This window comes from Balaenoptera acutorostrata, chromosome 2 (genome assembly GCF_949987535.1).
Source record: "Balaenoptera acutorostrata chromosome 2, mBalAcu1.1, whole genome shotgun sequence".
Classification (NCBI taxonomy): Eukaryota; Metazoa; Chordata; class Mammalia; order Artiodactyla; family Balaenopteridae; genus Balaenoptera; species Balaenoptera acutorostrata.
The window spans coordinates 38,581,960-38,602,759 of NC_080065.1; the positions used below are offsets into that span (position 1 = coordinate 38,581,960).

The 20,800-nt window shown below is 41.3% G+C and overlaps 1 protein-coding gene across 4 annotated transcripts in view; it reads left to right on the forward strand.

The window, feature by feature from the left end:
• GHR (growth hormone receptor) overlaps window positions 1–20,800 on the forward strand; it is a 280,325-nt gene that overhangs the window by 68,757 nt on the left and 190,768 nt on the right. The window contains exon 1 of one of the 4 annotated variants that reach the window (XM_057540023.1): window positions 12,953–12,956. The exons of the other annotated variants lie outside the window; for them this stretch is intronic. The gene's annotated coding sequence lies outside the window, so the exon portion shown is untranslated. Of the gene's footprint in view, window positions 1–12,952; window positions 12,957–20,800 lie in introns of those variants that run through there. 4 annotated transcript variants of the gene reach the window in all.

Consider the following 20,800-nt stretch of genomic DNA (forward strand, 5'->3'; position numbering starts at 1 on the left):
TAGCATTCATGTTTTCCACATGTGGTCAGTTCCTGATCTAAGGAAGAAACAGTAAGGCAGGAAAATGATCAGATTCAGGGGGTGTTTAACTGGAATTGGAGAACATGACAAGAAACGTACAGTGTGTTCTGGTACGTGGGAGTTTTGATTACAAGGTGTACCCTTGCTGCTTGGTGTGGTACCTCGGGCTCTGCCTAACTTTAGTTTGTGATTACCAAGGTCTCTGTAACAGAACTCTCCAGGTCAGGTATGGATCTAATATTTCTCATGCCATGTTCCAAGTATCTCCTTGTGCCTAAGCAATAAAAGGAAATCTTCCTACTGTGATATGAGTATAAACGTTATCGAAAGACTTGAGGAAATGCCTTTGACCTTTTGACTCAAGAGGATGATCTCATTCAGAAATGGGTATGGTGTCAAAATATGAAATGTACTGGTAAAATAAGCATATGATTTGCTTTAAAAAATACTTGTTTGGGAGGCAGAGATATGATCCATTCTAGATATTTAAGGAGTGAAGTGGCTAAAAGAGATGTATTTTTACCTAAAACATGGTAGACTACACTGTCACATCTTGGCAATGATTTAAAATGAAGACTGTTAATGCATTTAACAAATATTTATGGAAAGCCTGTTACTAACAGTGAGTTAGTCACTGTTATAGGTAGTAGAGATTCCACAAAGAACAAAGTGCTTTCTTACATTTAGTGAAGGGAGACAGTCAGTAAACAAATATATGATATGTCAGGTAGAGATGAGTGCCAACGGGCAAAACAAAACATGGTAAGGGGAAAGGTGGAGCAGGATAGGGCCAAGGGGTTGGTATTTTATATGGGATAGTCAAGGGAATGCCTCCCTAATAAGGTGACATTTGCTCAGTGAACTGAAGGAAACAGAACAGAGCCTTGTGGCTATCTGGGGGAAGATATCAGAAACTGTTATAAATGTTCCAATAGGAAATTTATTAGGACTGAGAAAGGGCAGGTCTATCTGTGCTTAGAATGAAAGGGAATGCGATAAAAGAAAAGGCGGAGCTTTGGGAAAGCATTATGGCTACATTAAACATACACACTGAATGTATACACAGCAGTGATTGGAAAAACCATAAAATTGGATTATGTGTTTGCAAATCTTTTACATGTTTTTAAATGAGACCCATAGCTCTGTTAAACATCATGGTCATTTGTTTTAGCTGAGTTGTAATGAACATGGGATTGTCTTTTGGAGTTACCCTGCAAAGCTTAGACTAACTCAAGAAAGCAATAGTTCGGATACATTGCCCAGGCTGGATGATATTATTAATCTGGGCTGGGAAGTAACACAACCTGGTTGTGGCTGACTATGGGCCCTGGTCCAATTCACCAGATTTTGTGCCCTTTCTTTAGTGGGAAGTGGGCTTGCCTTGCCAGGCAGGAGGGAAGAAGGGGCGCAGTTTCAAGGAGGAAATACAGAAGAGTTGAATATAGGTAAAGAGCCCATGTTACTGGAGCCTCCTACCCCAGAAATAAACCCATGCACCTATGGTCAATTAATCCATGACAAAGGAGGCAAGACAGTCTCTTCAATAAATAGTGCTGGGAAAACTGGACAGCTACATGTAAAAAAAATGAAATTAGAACATTCTTTAACACCATACACAAAAATAAACTCAAAATGGATTCATCCTCTTTAAGGATGCTGAGGATGCTGAGGACTTCAACACAGGCACCTTCCCAAGGGAGTCTTTTGGAAATTCTTGTCTTATATTCTGGGTCTGTATCTCAAAAGGGCCTTCATCCTCTTTATTTTTTTTTTAACTTTTTATTTTATATTGGAGTATAGTTGATTAACAATGTTGTGTTAGTTTCAGGTGTACAACAAAGCGATTCAGTTATACATATACATGTATCTATTCTTTTTCAAACTCTTTTCCCAATTAGTTTGTTACAGAATATTGAGCAGAGTTCCCTGTGCTATACAGTAGGTCCCTGTTGGTTATCCATTTTATTTAATTTTTTTAAACTTTTTATTTTATATTGGAGTATAGCCAATTAACAATGTTGTGATAGTTTCAGGTGCACAGCAAAGCAACTCAGCCATACATATCCATGTATCCATTCTCCCTCAGACTCCCCTCCCATCCAGCCTGCCACATAACATTAAGCAGAGTTCCCTGTGCTGTACAGTAGGTCCTGTTGGTTATCCATTTTAAATATAGCAGTGTGCACCTGTCAATCCCAAGCTCCCTAACTATCCCTCCCCGCCCCCTTGGCCATAAGTTCATTCTCTAAGCCTGTGAGTCTGTTTCTGTTCTGTAAATAAGCTCATTTGTAACATTTTTTTAAGATTCTGCACATAAGTGATATATGATATTTCTCCTTCTCTGTCTGACTTACTTCACTCAGTATGACAATCTCTAGGTCCATCCATGCTGTTGCAAATGGCATTATTTCATTCTTTTTATGGCTGAGTAATATTCCATTGTATATATGTACCACATCTTCTTTATCCATTCTTCTGTCGATGGACATTTAGGTTAATTCCATGTCTTGTCTATTGTAAACAGCACTGCAATGAACATCGGGGTGTATGTGTCCTTCTGGACCATGTTTTTCTCTGGGTATATGCCCAGGATTGGGATTGCAGGATCATATGGTAGCTCTGTTTTTAGTTTCTTAAGGAACCTCCATACTGTTCTCCATAGTGGCTGCCCCAGTTTACAATCCCACCAACAGTGTAGGAGTGTTCCCTTCTCTCCACACCCTCCCCAGCATTTTTTGTCTGTGGATTTTTTGATGATAGCCATTCTGACTGGTGTGAAGTCATAATTTGTAGTTTTGTTTTTCATTTCTCTGGTAATTAGTGATGTTGAGCATCTTTTCATGTGCCTCTTGGCCATCTGTATGTCTTCTTTGGAGAAATGTCTGTTTAGGTCTTCTGCCCAATTTTTGATTGGGTTGTTTGTTTTGATGATATTAAGCCGCATGAGCTGTTTGTAAATTTTGGAGACTAATCCCTTGTTGGTCACATCATTTGCAAATATTTTCTCCCATTCTGTGGGTTGTCTTTTCATTTTGTTTATGGTTTCCTTTGCTGTGCAAAAGGTTTTGAGTTTAATTAGGTCCCATTTGCATATTTTTGTTTTTATTTCCATTGCTCTGGGAGACAGATTGTAAAAGATATTGCTGCGATTTATGTCAGAGAGTGTTCTGCCTATGTTTTTTTCTAAGAGTTTTATAGTGTACAGTCTCATATTATTTGAAGAGATGCAAAAAAGCTTTTGACAAAGCTCAACACCGATTTATGATAAAAACTCTCCAGAAAGTGGGCATAGAGGGAACTTACCTCAACATAATAAAGGCCATATACGACAAACCTACAGCAAACATCATACTCAACAGTGAAAAGCTAAAAGCGTTTCCTCTAAGATCAGGAACAAGACAAGGATGTCCACTCTCACCACTTTTATTCAATATAGTTTGGAAGTCCTAGCTATGGCAATCAGAGAAGAAAAAGAAGTAAAAGGAGTCTAAATTATAAAAGAAGAAGTAAAACTGTCACTGTTTGCAGATGACATGATACTATACACAGAAGATCCTAAAGGTGTTATTAGAAAACTACTAGAGCTCATCAATGAATTTGGTAAAGTTGCAGGTTACAAAATTAATACACAGAAATCTGGTGCATTTCTATACACTAACAATGAAAGATCAGAAAGAGAAATTCAAGAAACAATCCCATTTACCATCGCATCAAAAAGAATAAAATACCTAGGAATAAACCTACCTAAGGAGACCAAAGACCTGTACTCTGAAAACTATAAGATGCTAATGAAAGAAATCAAATATGACACAAACAGATGGAAAGATATACCATGTTCTTGGATTGGAAAAATCAATATTGTCAAAATGATTAAAATACCAGAGGCAATCTACAGATTCAGTGCAATCCCTATCAAATTACCAATGGCATTTTTCACAGAACTAGAATAAAAAATCTTAAAATTTGTATGGAGACACAAAGGACCCCGAATAACCAAAACAATCTTGAGAAAGAAAAATGGAGCTGGAGGAATCAGGCTTCCTGACTTCAGACTATACTACAAAGCTATAGTTATCAAAACAGTCTGGTGCTGGCACAAAAATAGAAATATAGATCAATGGAACAGGATAGAAAGCCCAGAAATAAACACATGCACCTATGGTCAATTAATCCATGACAAAGGAGGCAAGACTATATAATGGAGGAAAGACAGTCTCTTCAATAAATAGTGCTGGGAAAACTGGACAGCTACATGTAAAAAAAATGAAATTAGAACATTCTTTAACACCATACACAAAAATAAACTCAAAATGGATTCATCCTCTTTAAAGGTGAAAAGAAAAGAGGCATTAGTTAGCCCTGCCCCTTTCAACTAAGAATTGCTCAGGTTTTTGAATGTTAACATGAAACGGGGTCACCTGTACCAGTTGGAAGTGGTTTCCCTGTTTTCAAGGACAGTCAGATTTCACCTATACACCTCTCAGGCTTTCCCTGCCTTGAGGGATTTTGAGCATGTGTGTTGGGAGTCATTGGCTGTTAAAGAAAGGAGGACTTTCTTTAGCAGTCAACAGCTGTTGACTAGAAGGAGAAGGAGACCAGCATAGGACCAGCAGGAGAAGATGCTAGAATTCTGCTTTTTAGAGCTGTTGAGAATTTCTGTTCAAGCCCAATCCTTGGACTGATGAATCAAGAGTGATTAAAAAAGCAAGGAAGCATTTTCTAAAAGGGATGGCATCCCAGTACAAGTCATTACTTGAGCAATATTGTCCACAGTTTGCTCATTTCAAGTACTTAAGTGCTTATGGTTTTTTGCTTTTACAAGTCATAATTCTTTTAAAGTGCTGTCATATACTTAGCAAACATCTTTTGAGCATCTACCCAGAGCTCAGTCCTGCACCATGCATATTCAAAAGAAATAGGTAACATTGTCCTTGCTCTCGTGGGATTAATAGTTTTGTTAAAAAGGTAAGACTTCCAGCAGTAAAACAATCCAAGAAGGAGCAAGTGAAAAGCCAAGTAGGAGGCATTAGGTCAATGAGAAGAATCCAGACTTTGGAATCAGGCAGCCCTGGGTTTGACTCAGAGCTCTGGCTCTGACCAAAAGTGTGCCTCTGTGAGACTCTCTTATCCTGTGTGGTCCTCGGCTTCCTTTTCTGTAAAATGGGACAGTAGTACCTATTACACCATTGTGTTAGATTGCTACAGTGACTCAGTAATACTATATATAAAGCAATTAGTGCCTGGAACATAATAAGCACTTGCTATATTATTATTATTACTATTATTATTATTTTATTATTAATCGGACAAATAATTAGGTCTGTGTTCTAGTTTTGATTCTGTGGTTATTTAGAGAGCTTTGATAAGTCACTTAACTTTGTCACACCATCTGTATAGATCATCTCTAAAGCTAAGGGAACAGTCTCTATACAATATATTTACCTCCAAAATTCATGGTATTTTGAACTGAAATGTAGCGAGCAGAAGCCTCAATGGATGCTTCTCCTTCTTCATACTTACACTAGTGCTAACAATATAACATCCACATTGACTGAGAACTTGCTCTGGAGTAGAAGCCATAACGGGCTCTTCATGTTCTTTGTTATTCACTCCATGTGACACACTCAATGAGATGGATAACCTTGTCCTGTTTCGTAGATTCTAAGCCATATTTTATCCAGTTTAATGTTTTTGAAGTCAGGATGCACTGTGTAATTGATACGTATAATTGATACCGTGGTAATGTTTTACTCTTTTTTCTTTCCCAAAGGTCATTTCTAAGTGAGCTGTGGCATCTTATAACTGATGAAATCCTTGAAACAAGGGAAATGAATAATTTTTCCTATATTTTGGATGATAAAAATGGGGCTTAACGAAGTTAACTTACATTAATGAAAGTAAGAAAGGCGAAGTTAGCAATTGACTAAGCTTTTTTCTGGTTTTGCTCACTCTACCATACTTCTTGGGAGCAAAAGGTTAAACAAGTTGCCAATATATAATCCTTTGTTCACCTCATTTTTCATAGAAAAATAATGTTTGATCATCCCTAGATTGAGCCATAGATTGCCTATTTATTCTAGCCAGACTTCATAGACTGTCTTGTGCAATGTAATGTTGACGTCTGTTGGCTGTTGACATCATTGGTGACATTGGTCAGTCTGAAAAGTTATTTTCCTTTAGATAAGAACCTATTGGACTCATAGATCTTTTTAAGAAATCTCACCCTGACCTGAGTTCACCTGGGTGATACCAGCGGATTTTTCCCTAGACTTTCAGGATCCTGGGTCCTTACAAGGAAATGGGGACATAGTCATTAGCAGTTGATTATTAAGCAAATTCATTGAAAATTAACAGCAGTATTCTTTGACCTCAGCCTTTATAGCCACACTGCTAATCTTCAGTAAATATAAGATTGTATTACTAATCTATTGACTTTTAGCACAAATTAGCTATCAAATGGGCCAGTTGTTACTGTTAACCTTTTTTTTTTTTGAAGTATATTAAAATTCTTATTTCAGGTGTTTCTTTCTCTGGAACACAATCTTAGGGCCTTTTATAGGCCAGGAGAACCTCCCGAACAATCTTATTAAGCTGATTAATTATATCAGATCACCTCTGTCATCAAAATGGTTACAGTTTCAGAGTCACAGTCAATAGAAAAAAACTTCAATAAAAGTGACCACTAACCTTTGTAAGTATCCTTTGATTTGAGAAGTGAAACTTTTATTGAAAAAAGCAATTTGCAGACCTGGTTCCCTGTTCTGTTATTCTGAGGTTCTTAACAGTGGAGTGCTGTCTCTACCTTTAACAGGAGATAGGTGTTAGCATATTCACCTAGACTGAATGAATGAATATATTATATGTTTGGGATTTGCTTTTCCTTCCTCTGGTCTAGCAGCTTCAGCACCAAAGTATAGTTGTAAAATTACACATGGTGGAATCTGAAATGATATATGTGTCAGTCAGGGTCCCAGCAAGAAACAGAATCTAACTCAGAAGTTTCAAGAGACTTTGATAAGGGGAGATGCAGGAAGCGTGGGTGAGGTTAAAGTCACCAACGAGCCACGCTGGGGCACTCAGACCCAAGCCACAGGGAGGCTGTTACCACCCCTAGACCTGGAGCAGCAGTGGGAAGAAACTGTATTGCTGTCATTCTGGGAGGAGGGGCCACATGATAGAAGCAAGGGTCCTGTAGGGACAGGCTCTGCCAGCGAACCGGGATTGTGGGGAGGTCATCCCCGACCTCTCTTTCAACCTTCTAATCTCTGTTGTTCAAATGCAGTGGGGAGTCAGCCCACAGCAGCCCACTCCTGAGGTGCGGGAAAGAGAAAACCTAGAACAGATCTGCTAGGTGAGAGGAACCAAATAGAAAATAACCAGCCCAGATGGGAAATGCTAGTTTAGAGCCCACAAACTGCCAAAAAAAGAATGGTATATTCGGGGCTTCCCTGGTGGTGCAGTGGTTAAGAGTCTGCCTGCCAAGGCAGGGTACACCGGTTCGAGCCCTGGTCCGGGAAGATCCCACATGCCACGGAGCAACTAAGGCCGTGCACCACAACTACTGAGCCTGTGCTCTAGAGCCCGTGAGCCACAACTACTGAGCCTTTGTGCTGCAACTACTGAAGCCCATGCACCACAACTACTGAGCCTGCACTCCAGAGCCTGCGAGCCACAACTACTGAGCCGTGTGCCACAACTACTGAAGCCCACGCGCCTAGAGCCCGTGCTCCACAACAAGAGAAGCCGCCACAATGAGAAGCCCACACACCGCAACGAAGAGTAGCCTCTGCTCACCACAACTAGAGAAAGCCTGCACGCAGCAATGAAGACCCAACGCAGCCAAAAATAAATAAGTAAAATTAATTAATTAAGAAAAAAAAAAAAGAATGGTATATTCAAGGAATTCAGGGCCCTGACCTCATTTGATCTTGGGTTAACATCCGCTTTCTGAAACTTTCTTTCAAATACACTTGGAATCGCCTGACAGCAGCCAGAATTGCTGGTCATTTTGGCCTGTCCCAGTCTCATCACTCAGGTCTACATGTGGTTGTAGGATCTAGAGGGCTGGTCCCATAGCTTGCTGATGGAAAATAGGAGAAAAGAGAAAAATGGGAAAGTCATTGAGAATTTCTGCAGGAAATATAATAACTAAAGGATAGAATAGGAGTGGCAAGGAAGCCCGGAGGAGGCATGTGCGTGAAAACGACCTGCAAGTGATTCCACAGCCCTTTGGCCGTGTTCTGTCCCCACTCTTGCCAGCCTCCACTGTCTTCTGGAGCCCTCATTGCAGGGCAGGGTTGGTGGACTCTTTATTATAAATAGTGAACCCCAAGAGATGACTGTTCTCAATATGAATAGTCATATTACCTATCTTACACATCTCCCAACAGAAAGTTTGTGTGTGGAGTTACTGTTGCTTCACCAGCTTGAAAGGGAAAAATAATATTTTAAAAAGAAGGGGCAAAAGATATCACGTTGTGATGAAATGTATATCTGTGGATTGTCATTTGCTATATGACAATTGCTTAAAGCCTGTACTGGTTAACTTTCTGCTAGCAGCTGACAAGAAATAAGCATCCTTACCCCACGCCGATTCCACGGCTCATGCCTTAGTCCTTTCTGGGTCGCTAAAACAAAATGCCACAGACTAGGTGGCTGACAGATGACAGAAATGTACTACTCACAGTTCTCAGGCCGGAAGTCTGAGATCAGGGTGCCAGCAGGGTCGGGTGAGGGCCGTCTTCCAGCTCGCAGACTTCTCGTTGTGTCCTCACGTGGTGGAAGCGGCTGCGGAGCTCTCTGGGGACTCTGTAAGAGCACGAATCCCATTTCTGAGGGCTGCAGCCTCATGATCTAATCACCTCCCATAGGCCCCACTACTAATACCATCACCTTTGGGTGTTAAGATTTCAGCATATGAATTTGGTGTGGGAAGCAGGGGACACAAACATTCAGACCATAGCCGTTTATTATAATCTTTTGTACTTCTTTTGCTTCATCATACTTTTGTCTGGCAAAATCCCAGCCCAGACTAAATCCAACTCTCCACCTACACCAGGCCTGTGCCTGAGAGCCAAATGTGACTGGAGAAAATGTACACCATGAGGACGGGTTCATATTAAATGCAAGCCACTAACCTCACTGAGCCCTTTGTACAACTGGCAATGCCCCCGTTTTCCCTGGTGCGTTCACTTTCCTACCCGTCTAAACAACTATCTCATACCTTCTCCTCTCTCCTCGAGCCCCTCACACTTACTTCTCACATCCTACCTCTGTGCAGATAACCTTCCTTCCTGTTTTACTGCAAACAGACCCCAGAGGCTCCCACCACATCTACTTACCACCCAGAATCAGTGCCCATAGGCTGTGCCTTCCTCCTGTGTTATCAGAGCTTCTGAGACAAACCACTTCACCTGACACCTGCTTTTTATCCTGCCTTCTACTTACGGACATTACCCCTGTAATTCTCCCTCTTCTCTCTTGTATTTATCTTCTCTCTCCACTGGATCATTAAATCACCATAAAAGCATGCTGTAATGTCCCAATATTATTATAAAAGATAAACATGCAATTGTTGATCCTGTGTCTTTCTTTAGCCCCCCCCCCCTCATTTTTCTATCCTTTTCAACAAAACTCCCTGGGAGAGTTGTCCATACTCCATTGACTGTGGTGGGACAGAAGATGGGAGCTGTGTTTAGCTGCTGGGACAGTTGCTTGCCCTATCCCGGTTGCTAAATTCAGTAGCATGTGCTCAATGCTCATCTCCTGTGACCTGTTGGATCACCCACACTTCTCTACTTGGTGTCTAGGACACTGCACTTTTCTAGTTTTCCTCACAGCTCACAGGTCTTCCTTGTAAACTCTTTGCTATTTTTGCTTATCACCCCAACCTCTGACTGTTAGAATGACCCAGAACCAGGCTTCAGGTCTTTTCTTGCACCCCTCTGCCACAATAAGTACTCCCCTGCTTCCATTCCAAGAGTCCAAGCTCTTGTGCTAGGAATTAAAAACTAAGTCCAAGGCTTTGTAGATATTGTCCTGTGCTCCAGCTGCTAGTGGGTTGCTGGAAAAATCAATATTTGATGAAAATTTGAATACATTTACTCTGATGGTTTTATATAATATCGATCTATATACTGAAAAGTTCCAAACTAATCTCCCCTGAGCTTTGGACATGTCTATTTCACTACCTAGTTGAAATCTCCACTTGAATGCTTTATAGGCACTCAAAACTGACCTCACCAAAATGGAATTGACCACCGTTTGGTGACCCCTCCATCCTTTAGTTGCTTAGGCTGAAAAATATTGGAATCCTCTTGGCTCCTTTCTTTCCCAAAGCCAACTCATCAGCAAATCCGAAGCATCTCACTCCATCGTCACTGCTACCTTCCTGGTCCAAGGCCCCATCCTCTCTCCCCTGACTGTTGCAAAGGGCCCTCACTGGTCTGTCGGCTTCCCACTTGCTCACCCTCTCTCTCCTCATCGCCCCATGGTCTGTTTTCAGCACATCAGGTCATCTCATGCCTCTGCTTAAAGTCCTCCAGTGCCTTCCCATTTCATGTGTCCTACAAGGCCCTTTGTGATCTGGTTCCCTATAATCCTTGACTTCACCTGGGCAGATGTTTCTGCTATAATACTGCTATAACAGTATTGTGTGTCCTGTAAAACTTCACGTTCTGCAAAATGTACTAAAAAAAAAAACAACCCAGGGCTTATGGAAAAGTAGGATTAGAGTGGACCTCTCCTATCTTCTACAACTTAAAAACCCCTGCACTAACCAGAGATAGCTTGGGAGAGCCGCGCGGTTGGGAGGGGGCACATTTCTGGGGAGGCAGCACTGGTGCAGGTGCTCATTCTCTCCAATGGAGCTGAAATCACTCCAGCCTGTGCGGCAGCCAACCCGAGGCCTTTCTCCTTTCCTGCTAAGATTAGAATTCTACTCCTGCTATTCTGGCTCCTTTTGCCTAGGAAAAAACAAAACAAAACAAAACATGTTTCTGTGTTATACCAACATTTATCCTACTGTTTGCCAATAGCCTATGAACTAATTGCTGTTATAGAAACACACGTTGTAACAGAACAACTTGTCCTGACTTACTTTCTGTCATCTTGGCTCTTCCTCCAGTGGGTCAGGAAAGCACCCACCTAGAGGCTTTTGCCCTTGTTCTTCTTGCCACCTGGCATGGCCTCCCTCCAAAATCCTCCTGGATTTCTTCATCTCTTTCAAACCTTTAATGTTTCCTTCATATTGGCAGCTTCTCTGACAGCCCGTGTAAGAGTACCACACCCTCACTCCCCACCGCATCCCCCGACATTCTCTCCTGCACGTCATTGTTTATTTTTCTCCTTGATGCTTATCATCTGATATATATGACTCACTTATTGCCTGATCCACATCCATGAGTAGTTAAGCTCTGGGAGGGCAAGGATTGTGGGGTGTTTATTTTATTTGCTTCCTTTGTTTTCCTCTGCTACATCTTCAGTGCCTGGAACACGGGCCAGCGTGTGAAAGCAAGGCATTTCAAAAATGTTGACTGAATGAATGAAATTCGAACTCCTTTAGAATTCATCTGAATTTCCTTCTAGCCTGGACAATAGTCCATCTGACTTTATTTCTTTTCTGATGTTGTTTATGTGTTTGTGTGTGTATGTGACAGGGAGAGTGGCTTTTCTCAGACCTGGTTTCATGTCTTCTTTGGTATGCATCAGACTTGCATGGTGTTTCATACCCACCACACTGCCCCTAGGGATGTTCTAACATTTAAAGCTTTGATATTTCAGGAATTTATTATAAGGGGTGTGCTGGGAAAAGTCGTGGTGCAGGTTGTGTGTATCTTTTTGTACCCCTCTACCAATGTAAGCACTCCTTATCCCCCTTCAGGAGTCCAAGCTCTCATGATAACAATGAAAAATTAAGTTCATAGGTTTTTCAGATATTAGCTAGCCTGTGCTCTAGCTGCTAGTGCATTGCTGTAAAATTAATTTTTGATGGGAATTTGAATATATTACCTCTATACCCACTACCAGTCTTGGTGTACGGTTAAAAATATAGGTCATTCCCATACTCCACAGTGATGGCCGCGGCACAGGTTTGTGTTAAGGTTATGAAAGGGCAGGGAGATGGTGACTAACTCCCTCTGGTGCTGGGCAGGGCTTCACGAGGGTGGTGATGAGAGCAGGTGGTGGTTGAGGTCAGTTGGGGGGAGGATAATAAGTGCGGGGGTTCTCAAGGCAGAGAGCGGTGGAGGTGGATCCAGGGATCAACATGTTAAAAGGCACCGAAATGGACAGGTTCCAGTGTGTTCAGGGACCAGTATGGTGAATCATTAGGCATGGGGGTGGGGGGAGTATAGGAATGTTGATGAGAGAGGTAGCCCCATGTGCCATGAAGAGTTTGAACTTGACCCAACTAGGGAGCTATCAAAGCTTTAGGTGATACGTCTTCCTACTCCTCACCTTTCCCAACCAATCCCTGGCTTCTCAAAACCGTCAGCTTTAAGCTTATGTTGCTGTGATCTATCAATATTCTGCATTTTTTTATAGCAAAACTTAACTATATTCAAATCCTTTAGGACCCTGCACTTGACTAGCAGGTTGCCCAATGAAAACTAGATTATAGACTATGAATTAATAGAAGTAATGGCACACGTAGACACCCCGTAACATTTTTTTGACTTGGATTAAAAGCTTTGACACATCGTCTTTCTCAGATCTGTCTCAGGTTCCTTCTAGTGGCTCTGATCCACTTCTCAGCTTGTGGTGGTGTCACCCCCCCCACAAACATTTTTGAACACCCTGAAGTTCTTACTTTGGTGTCCTGAACTCGTGGCTCTGGGAGAAAAAAAATTTTTTTAATGATCAAGGAAATAAGGTTGAATTAGATCCTTTGTGAGGTTCATGATGAAAACAATACCCTGCTGTAAGCCGAGCCTCAGGTCTGCCATTGACAGGTTGGGTATCACTGACAAGTCCCTCCACATTTCTGCATCTCAGTAGACTTATGTGGCCAAATTTCCATAATGAAATGATTACTAGAGACCTGATGCTTTAACCACCCCCTACCCCCCAAATGTACCCCTTTGGTGAGGTTTCAACTGTGGCTGGGTAGTTATCTGGGGGGGAAATGCCCCGCTCAGCCTCTTAAATCATTTTTCCTAAGGCTGGGATGAGAAGTGTGCAGTCTCCAAATGACTTTGTGGATTATCCAGCCTCTAGTCCTCTCCCTCCCACATGGAAGTCAGCTATCTTTGGCCACTTCACAGCTTATTAGCAGCCCAACTAGAGGCCAGGGAGAGGAAATGGATGAGATGAAGCTTAAGTATGTCACATTGGTTCTTTCTTAGCAGCTCTGATAAAAGGCTTAGCAGGATGAGGTTAAAACTTGATTAAAGAGGTTTGGGGATTATCTGTGACACTGGCTTATGTATGTTACCTTCCTCCTTTCCCCTCTTCCCTTTTTCTAGTAATTAAGCATGAGTTGGCTGCAAGCATTAATGAGGCCAATATAAAAATTCTTTACTGTAGGCTCTTGAAAAAAATTATTTTTACTTACAGGAAAATCAAAATAAAACTTACTTTGCTCAGAATGTCATTTTTCCTAGTCAAAATCAGGCAAGTTCTTGAACCAGAATGGTGACTAAATATAGTAAAAGGTTTGCTTAAGTCAAAAGATGCACCTTACACCTATGTTTTGAATTCTGCATGCAGAAATTTGGCTGCTTACAAGTGGCTTCTGGGTGCAGGTCCCCAAACAAGATTTGTTCTGCAAATTTCCCATGAGCGAGGTCACCTCTTTGGATAGGCAGACCCAGGGATTTCATACTCAGAAGATAAATTCACGCTATATTTCTTGGAGGAATCTCTAGCCTTGCCTCTCTGACAACCAGGCCTCTCTTCCCTTCTGTTAGAATTTATGATCCTCAAAAAAGTTTTCTCTGGGTTTATGCAAACTCCCAGCTATCCATGATTATGGACATAAATGGCTCTAGATGCAAGAAGAAAGAAATGATTAAGAAATAGAAAGATACACTGAGACCAACATTAGTGAAGAAGCCACAGAACCAATTTCTGGATTTAAGAAATAGAGGTCAAAGATTTGGGCACGACCTAAGAGGGAGGGCTAGGGCAGTGACAAGACTGGGATCTCTGGTGAGGTAATGCCCAGGCCTGCCTCTGGAACTCTGCCATGGTGGGGACATTGGTAAAGATCTGTGGTCATTACAGAATGAGAAGGAGGGATGGAAGGAAAAGATTGTGGGAGCATCAGTGGAGGGTCCCCATAAGTAGCATGATCCCAGTTCCATTTGATGAAGGAGCTTTGTAAGGTTTCCTAAGTTTCCAACATCTGGAAGAAGATTAGGCCTTTAAGGACCAATAAGACACTCCATTTCACTGGGAGTTTGTGACAGCTCAAAGGAGGAAGAGTGATGGGGGCAGGTGATGGGCCAGCTAAGTCTTAAAGCCAACAGTCTCAGGAAAGGTGGCCAGGAGAGGGCAGTCACCTTTTATGAAGAGCACAACTGAAGTTGCAAAGAGTACTACTTCTGCCACAAAGTCATAAAGCACGAGGCAGGTTTACCCAAGATGCAATATCTTACACATTAGTAGGCACTTAAATACTAAATACACACTAGCTGCTGCTTTTCCCAGATCTCATCAGAGTTCCATAGAGACCTTGAACCTGGTTCCTTCCAGAAAACCAAACAATGACACTACAGGGAAATGATTGCAAATCCAGGAAGCAGTTTTGCCCTCTGGTAAAAACAGTTTTCTTTTCTTTGCAGTTTATTTTGGCATAGGCGAGTGTCTCCTTCATGGCAGATGGCTACTGTTTGCAACTGTTGTTATCATGTTTTTCCTTTCTCGTCTTCCAGTATTCTCTATTCCTGCTGTTGATACTGTCACTTTACTAATGGAACCCACTTTATAAAGCTGCTGCATTTTTCTTTGTCCATGGGATCAATGTTATGCTCTGTGTCGTCTATGTAGCATTGGCTTCTAACTAACCAGGGAGTTAGTTGTTCAGAGGAAAGAAGAGTGAAGGTGGACATAGGCTGAGGGCTAACTTAATGATTTCCTTCATTTGGCAGTAAGGCTTAATTAAGATCCCAGTTTCATTCTATTGGATTCAGTCTGTGACCTGCTGGAACACAGTCTTGAATTAACACTGAGTGGATGTAAAAACAGTAAGGTAAGAAATTTGCGCTTCACTGGACTGTAGCTGTTTGTTTAGCTGGAGAAAATGTAGTGGGTGGTCCAGCCTTCACAACCAGTAAGAACAGAGCTGAGGTGGAAAAGCTTTGGTGAAGGAGGGCAGTAGCAGTCCTTCCATTTCTTTCATTTTATCACAGCCTAGAAATTAGTTCATTAAGTGGGTTGATCTTGTAGGAATTCATATTTTAGCTTTGTCTCCATCAAATTGTTTAGTTTAAATCTAAGAGCTATGCCCATCGAAAGCTCTTCCTGGTCCATGAAATGAATAACAATAATGAATGTTAATAGAAACAAAGGCTTTATTTGGCTTGTTTTTGGAGGGGATACAGAGAATAACTGTGACATTATAGAGTAGATTTTTGTTATTTACTTTTTGATTATTCATTTGAGTCATTATAACCTCTAACTGGTATTTGTTTCTGACTTTTGCCATTGTGCTCCCCACGTGGGAGATGCAAAAGGCCTGAAGTTGGCTCACTCAAGACATAAAACCTTAATAAACTGCCCCATTAATTACCACCTTCATTACTGCCTTGAAAGTGAGAGTTTGTTAGGGCAGCAGAGATTAATTTCTTCTGGATCATTGCTACTCGGCTACTTAGAGCGTAAAAACAGTTCATCTTTATCATCAACACTTAAGCCAAAAATCACTTAAGAGGCAGTATGGTACAGTGGTGGAGGGCTCAGATGGGCTCACTGGGATCTTGGTTTGGCTACTTCCAAGCTATGTAACCTTGGGCTTCAGGACCCTTCTGCTACGTACAGTGGTTGCAGAGTTTCTTCATAGAGCTGTGAAATGAGGTAATACATGTAAAGAGCTTAGAACAGTGTCTCACCCTGTAGGGAAAATAGGGGAGAAAGAGTGAGAGGAAAGGAGATAAGGCAGTGAGGGATGGGGGAGAGGGCAAGAGAAAGTTAAAGAAAGAGTGGAAGAATCTCAAATGTAAAATGGCTATTTTTTGATTTTTTGCAAGAAGAGATATATAGGTATGTTCGTATGACTTTGAAAAACCTTGGTGCACATCAGCAAAAGACTGGAGCTTATATTGAAGCAGAGGTGTAGACCTGTGTGACTTATGTCCTGGCCAATTGCCTGGTGTCCCCTGTGGTCAGATTGATCCCTATTGGCACAAAGGATTTTATGGACAGGTGGTTGGGGCAAACTTTGAAACCTGGTTGTTTGCACTTGTTTGCCAGAATGTGTAATTATTTACTGGTGCTTGCTAAAGATGTCAGTTTAGCTTTTTTGGCAGAGACAGGATTAAGTTTAATATTTGGAAGCATCTTCTTCAGTTGACCTGGCTTTTGTTACTGCCCTTAGTTTGGCATGTAGCAACCGAACCTACTGGTTAGCTCATTAGACATTAGACATTTATTATTTAGAAATTTATCTTCTCAAAGCAAAAAAACAACCCTTTGTCATGTTTCCTCTAAGAAGACAGTAACTGTGAGTTTAGTATCAATGGACTAATTGGGCGGTTGAGAAAATAAGTTTTGGAAAGACAGTAGTAACTTAAGAATTTTCCTCAGATGGAGGTTTCCTTTTAAAAACCTGAACTGAGCTTTATCAAAACAATATTTGAACTTTGACTACCCAATTAGAATCTCCAGGAGGGCAGGGTTGTGTCTGTGTGGTTTCTGACTACATCTTTGGGCCTGTATCATTACCCAGGTCATAGTAGGCACTCAATAAAAGCTGAATGAATAAGTACAGTATCTAAATTAGCATGGCTGTCCCTTGGAATAAGGGAATTAAGTCGAAGGGGAATATGCCATTATTCTTTATGGTCAGGGCCTATTTTGTCTGTTCCAATTAAAAGGAAAAAAATGTGATATAAAGGAAACAGAGAAATGCTCTATATTTCTATTGTGTTTGACATCTGCAATAAGTTTTAGGTTAATTTCCCAAATCCTGTTGTATCGAGATTGTCATGTTTCTTAGTGGCATATTGTTCATTCCAACTTATAGTGCAATTATTGCTGCCATTCCGAGTCGATATATGTTTTACGTTATTAAAATGGCATGTCTTCTGAGCATTTGTCACGTATTCCAAACACTTGCATAATTTCTCTTGGTGTTGTGCCCTATTGCCATTGCAGAGTCTAAGGACCAAATGAGGTCTGTTCTTTTCCTGATATTCTTTTGACCACTTTTAGAATATGCCAAGTCCATTCACACAACTAAGTGGCTCAGTGCTCTGTTTTCTGGTCTTCTCAGATTAGATTATCCACCAGCTGGAAGTTTAGACATTAAAAACAATGGCTGTGATCCTTTCCCTTCATTGCCTTCTCTTCTCTTTCTTTCCCTAAAATTGGCCTCTTGATTCCATTATACTAATAATTAGTAGTAGTAATAGTATTATATTAATATATTGGTAATTATTTTTATAAATAATTATAATTATAATAATTATGAAATAAATAATAATTTATGATAATTAATAATGTATGTATGTACACACACATATACAGAGGAGAGAGAGTGATTGGTAGATACTTTGGCCATTATATTAAATGCTAAAATTTCTTGTTAAACAAGTTTTGTGGGTGTGTTTGTTGTTGTTTGTTCCCTTTGCAACTCAAATAACCTAGTTTTCTTGGGGTGCAGAGAACACATGCTCAGGAAACAGCCTCCTTTTCCCCTGTTGGTAGGGAAGACATAGGCGAAAGGAGTGAAGGGATGTGTTTTCTGTAGCCAGGGCTCTGTGAGAAATAACACTGGTAGAGAAAAAGGCTCAAAGGGAAGCAAAAGCTTACTTTCTCCTGGCAGAATAGCCTCGTCCTCATCCGCTCTTCCCCTGCCTCGGAGGCACATTTGGAATGACCAGAGTAGAGTGCCTGGCTTTTCTGCTCAGAGTTAGCTAGCCTTTGGATTGCCATCTTCCCCTTCCCAGTGTGAGCAGGACATTGCAGGGCCATCTCTGACTCTTCCTGCCATTCACACACTCAGCCTAGATGAATAAATCCCAGTTGAGGGGGGCAGGGAGTCTTGGCATTCACAGGGAACCAAAATGATATCTGATCTCCCCATGGGAGAAAAGTGAGAAAGAATAATTCTTTGGGACTCTGAAAATATAAACACAAATAGAAAATTAAAAGTGGAGAATCCATTTGGAGTCGATAAAAAGGGCTAAACTCTCTGTTGGTCATGTGACTTACTCTTGGCATTCAAGGATCCAGAGGCTCTTGTGGTCTAATCTGGAGAGAGTCACTAACTCGCTGTGTCACCTTGGCAAATTGGTTGATCTCCTTGTGCTGTAGTGTTCGGTCCAGCTGCTGGAGGGGATGAAAGCAAGACCTCACTGAAACCAGATGCTGCCTCTCTGAAAGGCTTTCAGCAATAAATAATATCATATATACTTTGTTCCTGGCAGCAAGTGCTGAACTGTTGTAACCCCCTGTTTTCACTTGCTTCTAAGATTCTGGAAATTTCTCCTTTGGGCTTGAATTTTTCCATGCTTGTCCTCAGCCCAAAGCTTTTTGGAAAGTTTGACCAAAATTTCACTTAGCTGTTTTTCCTGAATGATGGGAGAATGAGGGCAATGCGTTGTTTTTTTTTCAGCTCATGAAATAAATTTCAATTTTTGCCTGGTATGTCAGAAAAATAGCAGAGCTGCTCCTTTTAAAGTGTTTAGAAAAGAATCATGGGATGGTAAAGAATGCCTGCAGAAGATAATTTTAGGTTGCTGAGTGTATCCTTTTGTATTTTAACAAGACCACACATAATCGGGACACACATGAAAAGCTCTAGTTTAGTTTTAAAGATGACCAAAGAGGAAGATTACACATATTCTCTCAGTAACCCATCCCCAGTTAATTACCAAGAGGCAGCTGCAGCTACCATCAGTTGTCAATCCTTCTTGACCACTTGCTTCATGTCTACATGGTTCCTAAAGACTTCATGATTATGTACCGGCACTGACCCCCTCGTCTACATTTTGAATAAACTTGACCGTGTCTTTCAGGTGGACTTCAAAGACACCTTCTCTGATCATCAAACTAGGTCATGCATTTCTTCATAGCACTTGCAACATAATTACAGACATGTGTAATGACTTCGGTTGTGCTTCCCCACCAGACCCATAGCGCCATTATGGCAGAGCCTATGTCTCTCTTACTCATTGTCTCTGGAACACTTAGCTTAGTGCCGAGCATATGGTAGACACTCGTTGCTGGATGAATTAAATGACTCTGGATACAACTGTTCTTACTGGAACTTGTTCACAGATTTGTCCAGACATGCATGCGTGCGTTTGGCAAGCATCCTTATCTACTTTATGCCAAGCATTGCTGGGAATCTGTTTGTCCTTTGGTAGATAGCACAGGAGTTCTTACGGATTTATTACTTATACACCAAAACAATTATATTATTTGGGTACCATTACTATACCTGTAATTGGAATATTGGGCTAAAAAAGTCAAAGCCGACCCAGGGAATTTATCATTTACTGAGCATCTGTTGTGTGCCAGGCACGGTATTAGGTACTGAAAAGAGAATGATTGGTAAGACACAGTCTCTGCCAGGAAGTCACTTGTAGATTAACAGTAGCAAGAAGACAAATCCTGAAATAACTATTACTCAAGATGGAATATAATAGAGTCAGGTGGGAGTTAAAAGCATGAGAGAGATCACTGTGCCACAAGATACCTTGTGATCTCGTGCATGTCTCCTGAAGAATCAGGAAACGCTTTTTGGTGTTCTGATATGGCCGGAGGTCCGGTCAGGACAGGCAGTTAGTTGCACTTCCTCTCATGGCCACATGCAGCACTCCTTAACCCTACCAGCTTTGCACTCTCTGTACCTTCAGCCATGAGAAACAGGTCCAATCGATCAATACTGGAAAACAAACTGGAATGAAGCTCAGGCTCTTGCCATCAAGGTCATTACTGTATGCATAAGACCCCCAAGACCTCTTTATGCTTTATACAAACCTGGGTACGTTTTTGTCTCTAGCTTTCCTTGTTTCACCCCAAGTTTGAAGAACACATGGCAGAGACCTGAGTGTCTGCAATTACAGGTGATTGACTTGAGGACAAGCATCTCACTAAGCTCCAGCCACACTGACTTTCCTTACGTTCCCTAACCCACCAAGCTAACTATCCCCTTGTCTGGAACACTTTGCCCTCAGATTTTGGCACTGCTGGCTCCTCTTGTCGTTCTGGTCTCAGCTCAACCGACAGGTCTTCTGTGATCGCAGTTACATGAGTAACCTCTCCTACCCCTGTTTGCATTTACTCTCTATCACATCATCCTATTATGCTTGCTTTATAGCAATTACCCCATCTGATGTTTTTTCACTTGTTTACTTTTTATTTTAAATTTCCCCCGTTAGAATTCTCAGTTCCATGAAATAGGAGACTTTTACTGTTGATTTAATGTGTCCTGGAAAGTGTGTGGTGTGTGATAGGTGCTCAGACACAACTTATTGAATGACTAATTGAATGCATGAATGGTCAGAGGCTGAGGGAAATGGTCAAGAGTCCTATCATGCTCTTTGCCTGAAGAAAACCTCTTGCAAGAATGTCAGCTGATCTTCAGGTGCCTTTGCCTTGGCGCCAACCCAAA